A 7,419-nucleotide genomic window follows, 5' to 3' on the forward strand; every position below is an offset into this window, starting at 1 on the left:
AGAACTTTACGTATCCCCAGACCCTTTTAGGTGTCCCCAGACCTCCTCCATCACCCCCAAAAGCCCTGCCGATGGCCCCAGACCACCTTCAGACGCCGGAAGGAACACACCTGGGAGTCCCGCGCCGGCAGCGACACCGGAAACCGCACTGCGAGCTCCCCGAATGCGCCAGGACCCCTTGCCCCACCAAAGTACGGCGGTTCGCAGGCACCCTGGGGCACAGAACGGCGTCAGGCACCGAATCAGGGCTCTCCGCCACCGCTCCGGCTCCAAAGCTGCTCAGCGCGGCGCCCACCCCCCCGGCCAGAAAAGCGGGGCGAAGCCCGCGAGGAGGGCGCGTGCGCGGGACCGGACCCGCTGCGGCGAAGGCGCCGTATCCATAGCGACCACCGGGACGCTGCCCCCCTGGCGCGAGCAGAGCCGGGCTAGGGCGCAGGCGCCGTATCCATAGCGACCACCGGGACGCTGCCCCCCCCTGGCGCGAGCAGAGCCGGGCTAGGGCGCAGGCGCCGTATCCACAGCGACCACCGGGACGCTGCCCCCCTGGCGCGAGCAGAGCCGGGCTAGGGCGCTGGCGCCGGATCCATAGCGACCACCGGGACGCTGCCCCCCTGGCGCGAGCAGAGCCGGGCTAGGGCGCAGGCGCCGTATCCATAGCGACCACCGGGACCCTACCGCTCTGGCGCGAGCAGAGCCGGGCTAGGGCGCAGGCGCTGTGCCCATTGCAGCAGTGTCATTACACAGGCGGGGCGGGATTGAGCACTTCCCTGGGCGTGGGCAGCAGCTCGGCTCGGCCCTGCTCAGAATCTTTTCTATTTACATTACAAACCACAACGCGCACACCCCACTGTTTGGAATTTGCATGACACAGGCTCTGCTTATAGCTCAAGCCCCTCTGTGGCTTCTGTTTTTCAATTCTCTAAGCCTTTAAAAAGGGCAGACAGGGGTCGTTTCCAAAGATTTCTTACGCACCATCACTCCAACCCCTGCCTCTCCAGCTGCAAACCAGAGGTTTGCCTCCGCCTCGCCTCACCCCAGTGCTTACAGTTTTGAAGATTTTGTGGTCCCCTCCGAGAGTTTTCAGCACTTTAGGGGGGGGGCCCAGCCCTCGCTCACCTGCTCCTCTGCTGCAGCAGCCTCCTGCCCCACGTGGCAGAACCAGCCCACCCACAATCCCCCCACTCCCTTTGATTCACCCCCAAAAATGTCAGAAAATAAAGCAAACTGCCCAGCCAGCACCTTGGTGAGGTCAGAAGCGCCTTGGTACCCCCAGTCCCGTTCACATGTCCCCAGACCCCTTTTGTCACAATCTGAAGCCCTGGAGGTGCACCCAGCTTACCTTTAGGTGCAGGGGGAGTCGAAGCTGGGGCCTCCCAGGGCTGCAGGTACACTAAAACCCAGAGTGAGACCTCCCCAGCTCCTGCAAGACCCCAAAACCTGGAACCCCACAGAGATGCCTGACCCTAAACCCCACCACCTCCCCCCAGTCTCCATCAGGACCCTGCAGAGGCCCTCAGAACCATTCAGATACCCCCAAATTCCCTTTTCATACCCCCCAGGCCCACTTTAGATAACAGCAGACCCCTGTAACAGACTCCCAACACAGCAGGTCTGGGGCAGGTCCTCCACCTCTGCCTGGGGAGCAGCTTTGCTGAGCTCCCTTCCAGGCTTTTTCCATTCCAAGAAAAAACAACACACCACAAGCACACACAAAGTTTTAATTGAGAGAGACACAGTTGATATTTCTATTTCCAGTTCAAACCCTCTGTGGCCTGCTCAGGCTGTGCTTTTCTATTCTGGAAGCATTTCAAGATAACAGAGATCCAGGGGGAGTCAGGTCAAAGCCTTGCTGCATACAAATCACTGTCCTGCAATCTCCTGCTAAACAGCACCGCTTTCCCTCTGCTGGAACATCTCACACTCACACTTTCCCAGGGCTTTCCCTCCCCTCCAAGAACGTTCTGGCATTTCAAACATTCAGGTCTGCAAGCAGCCTTTGTGGGAGACTGCCCCCACTCCTCCCTCACTGATCCTCTGCTGCACCCTTACCACCCCCACGTGGCATCACAGAAGGAAAGACAGCTGAGCGGCTACGCTCCTCTTCTTTTTATCACCCCGAGCTGGGGACAGCCTTCTGGGTAAGGTTTCCACCTTCAGCAACTGGCTGAGCTTTGCTCTCATCCACTAAACCCTTCGGTGGTTTCAGCTTTCTGAGCCTGTGTTGGCACAAGTCCTCATCAGGGCACTGCAAACAGAGAGAGACAAACCTTTCTTCTGTCCAAGAGATCCAGGAAGAGGATGGCTGAGCAGACACTTCTAAAGAAAGTAACTCACCTAAATCTCACATTTGTCCCAAGTTTGCAACAACAAAACACTCTGTGAACAACAGAGCGGTGCTCCCACGGTGGTCACCAGCTTGCAAGCTACAGCAGAAATAAAAACCTTTTTATTACAGAAGCACTGGCAAAATTTTACAGACAAATAAGTGCTGTGATTGAGCTAAACTGTTCCCTGAAGAATCCCCCCGGTGTTTAGGAGGGTTAAAAAGTGCAAAGAATGTCCACAACAGATGCTTAAGCCTAGAAACAAGCCAGGATGCCTGCAAGGGAAGGAGCAGTTGCTCCATGTGAAGACATGATGAGAAGCTTTGGAGAGTTTGATTTGAGTCTGCCCTCTCACCTGCATTGCCTGGCACGTGGACTAACTGAAAACTGGTCCTTAGTGTCCCTGCTGAATACTGCTTCCATACCACTTAAAATTTCCTTCCAACTCATTAAAAGCACGGAGGCATCACATAAGAGCAACAGAACAAAAATTATTCTCTCCCAAAGAAGAGGATCACTGGGAACACAAATTCACCCTTACACCTGTGGCATGTTCACCCTGAGCACAGAAAAGCTGTCCAGAATCGAAGCAAAATGGACTTCAAACGGACACAGTAAGAGCTGCGTGGTACCTCAACCATTTTGCACTAGTGCAAGTGACAATCCACATGGAAGAAGGACAGGATTCTTGCACAACAGGACTGCAGCTCATTATGCCAGGAGACATAAAGAGGCAAAAAATCAGCTGAGGCAGGCCTTTGATACAGCTTGTGGCGACTAAAGGATAGTCTGAGAGTGCTTTCCACATGAAGAATATCTGAAGGAGCAGGACAAGAAATGATGATACACAGCAGTGCTACGTTCTGTCTGCCTTGACAAGGATTGCCAAAAGGACAAAACAAGGCCTCAGAAGTGCCAGTTGCTCCCCGCCCAAGGGAAAGAGGGAAGCCTCCAGCCCCGCAGGCAGCTCCCCATGGGCACCCCCCGGCCAGCTACCCGCCCGCAGACGCCCCCAGCTCTGCAAAGTCTTCCCGCTTTTGCTCGACTCACCCAAGCGGCGCACGGCGCGCTTCCGGTCGGGACCGCAGACGGGCGCTGCAGCAGACGCCCTGGGCAATGGAGCTGGGCATGCAACGCAGCGGCCAGAGCGGCTGCACGACCCTGCTTACAGGGGGCTGGAGCCGCCGCTGGCATTTCAAAGCGCCCGGGATGCCAGGGCACTGACCCCTTTTGTCACAATCTGAAGCCCTGGAGGTGCACCCAGCTTACCTTTAGGTGCAGGGGGAGTCGAAGCTGGGGCCTCCCAGGGCTGCAGGTACACTAAAACCCAGAGTGAGACCTCCCCAGCTCCTGCAAGACCCCAAAACCTGGAACCCCACAGAGATGCCTGACCCTAAACCCCACCACCTCCCCCCAGTCTCCATCAGGACCCTGCAGAGGCCCTCAGAACCATTCAGATACCCCCAAATTCCCTTTTCATACCCCCCAGGCCCACTTTAGATAACAGCAGACCCCTGTAACAGACTCCCAACACAGCAGGTCTGGGGCAGGTCCTCCACCTCTGCCTGGGGAGCAGCTTTGCTGAGCTCCCTTCCAGGCTTTTTCCATTCCAAGAAAAAACAACACACCACAAGCACACACAAAGTTTTAATTGAGAGAGACACAGTTGATATTTCTATTTCCAGTTCAAACCCTCTGTGGCCTGCTCAGGCTGTGCTTTTCTATTCTGGAAGCATTTCAAGATAACAGAGATCCAGGGGGAGTCAGGTCAAAGCCTTGCTGCATACAAATCACTGTCCTGCAATCTCCTGCTAAACAGCACCGCTTTCCCTCTGCTGGAACATCTCACACTCACACTTTCCCAGGGCTTTCCCTCCCCTCCAAGAACGTTCTGGCATTTCAAACATTCAGGTCTGCAAGCAGCCTTTGTGGGAGACTGCCCCCACTCCTCCCTCACTGATCCTCTGCTGCACCCTTACCACCCCCACGTGGCATCACAGAAGGAAAGACAGCTGAGCGGCTACGCTCCTCTTCTTTTTATCACCCCGAGCTGGGGACAGCCTTCTGGGTAAGGTTTCCACCTTCAGCAACTGGCTGAGCTTTGCTCTCATCCACTAAACCCTTCGGTGGTTTCAGCTTTCTGAGCCTGTGTTGGCACAAGTCCTCATCAGGGCACTGCAAACAGAGAGAGACAAACCTTTCTTCTGTCCAAGAGATCCAGGAAGAGGATGGCTGAGCAGACACTTCTAAAGAAAGTAACTCACCTAAATCTCACATTTGTCCCAAGTTTGCAACAACAAAACACTCTGTGAACAACAGAGCGGTGCTCCCACGGTGGTCACCAGCTTGCAAGCTACAGCAGAAATAAAAACCTTTTTATTACAGAAGCACTGGCAAAATTTTACAGACAAATAAGTGCTGTGATTGAGCTAAACTGTTCCCTGAAGAATCCCCCCGGTGTTTAGGAGGGTTAAAAAGTGCAAAGAATGTCCACAACAGATGCTTAAGCCTAGAAACAAGCCAGGATGCCTGCAAGGGAAGGAGCAGTTGCTCCATGTGAAGACATGATGAGAAGCTTTGGAGAGTTTGATTTGAGTCTGCCCTCTCACCTGCATTGCCTGGCACGTGGACTAACTGAAAACTGGTCCTTAGTGTCCCTGCTGAATACTGCTTCCATACCACTTAAAATTTCCTTCCAACTCATTAAAAGCACGGAGGCATCACATAAGAGCAACAGAACAAAAATTATTCTCTCCCAAAGAAGAGGATCACTGGGAACACAAATTCACCCTTACACCTGTGGCATGTTCACCCTGAGCACAGAAAAGCTGTCCAGAATCGAAGCAAAATGGACTTCAAACGGACACAGTAAGAGCTGCGTGGTACCTCAACCATTTTGCACTAGAGCAAGTGACAATCCACATGGAAGACGGACAGGATTCTTGCACAACAGGACTGCAGCTCATTATGCCAGGAGACATAAAGAGGCAAAAAATCAGCTGAGGCAGGCCTTTGATACAGCTTGTGGCGACTAAAGGATAGTCTGAGAGTGCTTTCCACATGAAGAATATCTGAAGGAGCAGGACAAGAAATGATGATACACAGCAGTGCTACGTTCTGTCTGCCTTGACAAGGATTGCCAAAAGGACAAAACAAGGCCTCAGAAGTGCCAGTTGCTCCCCGCCCAAGGGAAAGAGGGAAGCCTCCAGCCCCGCAGGCAGCTCCCCATGGGCACCCCCCGGCCAGCTACCCGCCCGCAGACGCCCCCAGCTCTGCAAAGTCTTCCCGCTTTTGCTCGACTCACCCAAGCGGCGCACGGCGCGCTTCCGGTCGGGACCGCAGACGGGCGCTGCAGCAGACGCCCTGGGCAATGGAGCTGGGCATGCAACGCAGCGGCCAGAGCGGCTGCACGACCCTGCTTACAGGGGGCTGGAGCCGCCGCTGGCATTTCAAAGCGCCCGGGATGCCAGGGCACTGACCGGGCCCTGACTTACAGGGCGGCCCTTGTCCCAAAAGGCCCACGGAGGCTCCTTCTCTCCGCTTCGGGGGCATCTTGACCCACACCCCGCTAGCCGGGGGGGGTGCCCCACACAGGCTGCCAGCTGAGCGCAAAGGCACTCGGACCCCGACCCCTCTTACGGGCGGGTCGAAACCCAGGGAGCTGAGAGCTTGGCCTGGCCCCGCAGCTACAGGAAGACAGCAGCCAGGCAGTGGGGCATCACGGCCAAAGGCCGGGGGGCTGTGGCCCCAGCCCCGAAGACGGGGTGGGGTGGGGGGGAACAACACGCTAAGATAAGCCCCACACACTCCCTGGCCCCATGCCTCTGAAAGGCCGGGACCAGATCTACCCCCCCTGATTACAGGGGGGGTCCCTCCTTGAACCTCCCGCTGGACACCGGCAACACACTTCCCTGCCTACAGGGCGGTCGCTCTCGGCCCGGCACTCCCAAAAAGCCCCACGGAGAGCCACGGGCTCTGGCCTGCGCCCACTTACGGGCCGGCCCTCCTGGCTGCAGCACAACACCACCTCTTCAGGAGCCCAGGGACTGACCTCAACCCTCTAAGGGTTTGTTCCTGTTAGCTGCCAAAAGCAGCCTCCCCAGCCCTGCTTACAGGGACCTGGGGCTGCTGCTGGGGACAGAAGGGGACAGAACGGCACAGAAGGCTCCATAACTCGTCACACAGGCCCCGAGTACGGGGCTGTTAATCTGACAGGGTGCCAAGGGAACAGGCTGCCATGAAGGCAGAGACCCAGGCCCTGAACTACAGGGGGGTCACCTTGCCGCAAGACGACTTAAGCGGCTTCGCTGTGTCCATCCAATCAAAGGAGGGGCAAGCCGAGCTCCCACCCTACTCGAGGCCTCCAAGGAGACTGCCGTGGAACCGCCCAGAGCCCCTCTTTCCCTCCTGGGAAGCCTAAGCTAAGCTACAGCCTTTTCTAAGGGACCTAAAGGACAAGCAGACTCAGGCACACAGAGGCAAGAGGGGCCACACACACAGCCCTTCCCAAGAGAGGGAGCAAGCTCTGGGCAGCCACTGGTGGGGCAGGCATCCTTAACCCTGAGCAGGAGAGCAGAGGGTCAGACCTGGCCCCCCCGGGGATGCATGCAGGTAGAGGGGCCTCAGGATGCCAATCGTTGTGACATGCCCCAAGTACAGGGCGTCACGCTGGCCAGGCCGCCAGCAGCCGAGAAACTGTTTAAAGGGCCCTCCCCTGCTTACAGGGGGGGCTGGGGTCCAGGCAGCTACACTTCCCCCCATACGGGCCGAGACGCCGGCTCGGACCCTCCTTACAGGGTTGCCAGTCTCCGTGCAGCCAAGGAGCTAGGTGGCAAAACGCCTACAACAGCAAAAGCAAAGACCGAGCCCTGCTTACAGGGAGGTCGCCCAGCACAAAGCCAACCAGGGCACCCTAACGGTGCTGGCAAAGGTCTTGTGTTACCACAGCCAAATTGAGAGGGAGGTCTCATTGCCCAGGGCGCCTTTCTCCTGTCCTGCTCTTCAGCCGGACGCCGCTCCTCTTGCCTCGCCGCCTCTTGCCTCCGCCGTATGTTGCCTCGCCGCCTCTTGCCTCCGCCGTATGTTGCCTCGCCGC

At 56.8% G+C, this 7,419-nt stretch overlaps 2 long non-coding RNA genes across 2 annotated transcripts; both read right to left on the reverse strand.

Annotated features, from left to right (window-relative positions):
- Positions 1-1,702: 1,702 nt before the first annotated feature.
- Positions 1,703-3,473, reverse strand: LOC137452171 (uncharacterized). Its single transcript, XR_010989988.1, has 2 exons — positions 3,375-3,473; positions 1,703-2,423 (listed from the first exon to the last, which is right to left on the reverse strand). It is a non-coding gene; the product is annotated as an uncharacterized lncRNA (long non-coding RNA).
- Positions 3,474-3,956: 483 nt separating this feature from the next.
- On the reverse strand, positions 3,957-5,220 carry LOC137452197 (uncharacterized). The gene is made up of 2 exons (XR_010990009.1): positions 4,589-5,220; positions 3,957-4,499 (listed from the first exon to the last, which is right to left on the reverse strand). It is a non-coding gene; the product is annotated as an uncharacterized lncRNA (long non-coding RNA).
- Between the last annotated feature and the right edge of the window lie 2,199 nt (positions 5,221-7,419).

Source organism: Melanerpes formicivorus, unplaced genomic scaffold (genome assembly GCF_026170545.1).
Source record: "Melanerpes formicivorus ecotype bairdi unplaced genomic scaffold, bMelFor1.0.p_v2 SCAF_50, whole genome shotgun sequence".
Classification (NCBI taxonomy): domain Eukaryota; kingdom Metazoa; phylum Chordata; class Aves; order Piciformes; family Picidae; genus Melanerpes; species Melanerpes formicivorus.